Raw genomic sequence first — 3625 nt, 5'->3', positions numbered from 1 at the left:
GTTACTGGAAGATTTTCTATGAACCATTTTTCTAAAACTATTTCTTCATGAATTGCTTTATGAATTTATTGATTCCATACACTTGAAATGTGTATGGAATGTGTATGATTGGACATCGATTAACACATCCTGTAATATAGAAATGGTTTTAACAAGTGAAATAAATATTATAGCAACTTTAATCTCATAAAAATGTTTTTTCTCAGCTACTGGAAGATTTTCTATGAACCATTTTTCTAAAACTATTTCTTCATGAATTGCTTTATGAATTTATTGATTCCATACACTTGAAATGGTGTATTGGACATCGATTAACACATCCTGTAATATAGAAATGGTTTTAACAAGTGAAATAAATATTATAGCAACTTTAATCTCATAAAAATGTTTTTTCTCAGTTACTGGAAGATTTTCTATGAACCATTTTTCTAAAACTATTTCTTCATGAATTTCTTTATGAATTTATTGATTCCATACACTTGAAATGGTGTATTGGACATCGATTAACACATCCTGTAATAAAGAAATGGTTTTAACAAGTGAAATAAATATTATAGCAACTTCAATAAAAGTGTTTTTTTTTTCAGTTACTGGAAGATTTTCTATGAACCATTTTTCTAAAACTATTTCTTCATGAATTGCTTTATGAATTTATTGATTCCATACACTTGAAATGTGTATGGAATGTGTATGATTGGACATCGATTAACACATCCTGTAATATAGAAATGGTTTTAACAAGTGAAATAAATATTATAGCAACTTTAATCTCATAAAAATGTTTTTTCTCAGCTACTGGAAGATTTTCTATGAACCATTTTTCTAAAACTATTTCTTCATGAATTGCTTTATGAATTTATTGATTCCATACACTTGAAATGGTGTATTGGACATCGATTAACACATCCTGTAATAAAGAAATGGTTTTAACAAGTGAAATAAATATTATAGCAACTTCAATAAAAGTGTTTTTTTTTAGTTACTGGAAGATTGTCTATGAACCATTTTTCTAAAACTATTTCTTCATGAATTGCTTTATGAATTTATTGATTCCATACACTTGAAATGGTGTATTGGACATCGATTAACACATCCTGTAATATAGAAATGGTTTTAACAAGTGAAATGAATATTATAGCAACTTTAATCTCATAAAAATGATTTTTCTCAGTTACTGGAAGATTTTCTATGAAACATTTTTTCTAAAACTATTTCTTCATGAATTGCTTTATGAATTTATTGATTCCATACACTTGAAATGGTGTATTGGACATCGATTAACACATCCTGTAATACAGAAATGGTTTTAACAAGTGAAATAAATATTATAGCAACTTCAATAAAAGTGTTTTTTTCAGTTACTGGAAGATTTTCTATGAACCATTTTTCTAAAACTATTTTTTCATGAATTGCTTTATGAATTTATTGATTCCATACACTTGAAATGGTGTATTGGACATCGATTAACACATCCTGTAATAAAGAAATGGTTTTAACAAGTGAAATAAATATTATAGCAACTTCAATAAAAGTGTTTTTTTCAGTTACGCGAAGATTGTCTATGAACCATTTTTCTAAAACTATTTCTTCATGAATTGCTTTATGAATTTATTGATTCCATACACTTGAAATGGTGTATTGGACATCGATTTACACATCCTGTAATATAGAAATGGTTTTAACAAGTGAAATAAATATTATAGCAACCTCCTCAAACTCCTCCTCCTCAACCTCCTCCTCCTCAACCACCTCCTCCTCAACCTTCTCCTCCTCAACCTCCTCCTCCTCAACCTTCTCCTCCTCAACCTCCTCCTCGTCAACCTCCTCCTCCTCAACCTTCTCCTCCTCAACCTTCTCCTCCTCAACCTCCTCCTCCTCAACCTCCTCCTCCTCAACCTTCTCCTCCTCAAACTCCTCCTCTTCAACCTCCTCCTCCTCAACCTCCTCCTCTTCAACCTCCTCCTCCTCAACCTCCTCCTCCTCATTTTCTCCTCCTCAACCTCCTCCTCCTCAACCTCCTCCTCTTCAACCTCCTCCTCCTCAACCTCCTCCTCCTCAACCTTCTCCTCCTCAAACTCCTCCTCCTCAACCTCCTCCTCCTCCTCAACCTCCTCCTGTGGAAAGGAACTTTCCCTTTAAAAGCGTTCTTTGGTGGCTTTTTTATTTTTATCTCTCGGCTCACACACACACACACCTCAACCTTCTCCTTCTCAAACTCCTCCTCCTCAACCTCCTCCTCCTCAACCTTCTCCTCTTCAACCTCCTCCTCCTTAACCTTCTCCTCTTCAACCTCCTCCTCCTCATTTTCTCCTCCTCAACCTTCTCCTCCTCAACTTCAACCTCCTCCTCCTCAACCTTCTCCTCCTCAAACTCCTCCTCCTCAACCTCCTCCTCAACCTTCTCCTCCTCAAACTCCTCCTCCTCAACCTCCTCCTCAACCTTCTCCTTCTCAAACTCCTCGTCCTCAACCTCCTCCTCCTCAACCTTCCCTTCCTCAATCTCCTCCTCCTCAACCTTCTCCTCCCAAACCTCCCCCTCTTCAACCTCCTCCTCCTCAACCTCCTCCTCCTCAACCTTCTCCTCCTCAAACTCCTCCTCCTCAACCTTCTCCTCCTCAAACTCCTCCTCCTCAACCTTCTCCTCCTCAACCTCCTCCTCGTCAACCTCCTCCTCCTCTACCTTCTCCTCCTCAACCTTCCCCTCTTCAACCTCCTCCTCCTCAACCTCCTCCTCCTCAACCTCCTCCTCCTCAACCCCCTCCTCAACCTCCTCCCCTGTGTGTTGAAGAAAAAACAAAAGAAAAGTCCTAAAGTTCAAGCCTGAAATATTTCCAAATCGTGGTGGAAACCTTTCCTATCACATGTAATGGTATTTTTCGTGTTGAATCAGTGAAGAATACTCTATTTTACAATAATTATAAGAGAAAACTCATTACATGTGACAGGTTGCATAGGTGCTGAAGAAATACCAAAAAACGTCCCAAACATCTAGCCTAAAATATTTCAAAATCGTGGTGGAGACCTTTCCTATAATTTATAATGGTATTTTTCGTTTTTAATCAGTGAAGAATACTTTATTTTACAATATTTATAAGAGAAAACTCATTATATGTGACAGGTTACATTGGTGTTGAAGAAAAAACAAAAGAAAAGTCCTAAAGTTCAAGCCTGAAATATTTCCAAATCGTGGTGGAAACCTTTCCTATCACATGTAATGGTATTTTTCGTGTTGAATTAGTGAAGAATACTCTATTTTACAATAATTATAAGAGAAACCTCATTACATGTGACAGGTTGCATAGGTGCTGAAGAAATACCAAAAAACGTCCCCAAACATCTAGCCTGAAATATTTCAAAATCGTGGTGGAGACCTTTCCTATAACTTATAATAATATTTATCATTTTTAATCAGTGCAGAATACTCTATTTTACAATAATTATAAGAGAAAACTTATTATATGTGACAGGTTACATTGTTGTTGAAGAAAAAACAAAAAAACGTCCTAAAGTTCAAGCCTGAAATATTTCCAAATCGTGGTGGAAACCTTTCCTATCACATGTAATGGTATTTTTCGTGTTGAATTAGTGAAGAATACTCTATTTTACCATAATGATAAGAGAACACT

Source organism: Daphnia pulex, chromosome 2, assembly GCF_021134715.1.
Source record: "Daphnia pulex isolate KAP4 chromosome 2, ASM2113471v1".
In the NCBI taxonomy this organism is placed as follows: domain Eukaryota; kingdom Metazoa; phylum Arthropoda; class Branchiopoda; order Diplostraca; family Daphniidae; genus Daphnia; species Daphnia pulex.
The sequence above is the reverse complement of the archived record's forward strand: the minus strand, read 5'-3'. Positions refer to the sequence as shown.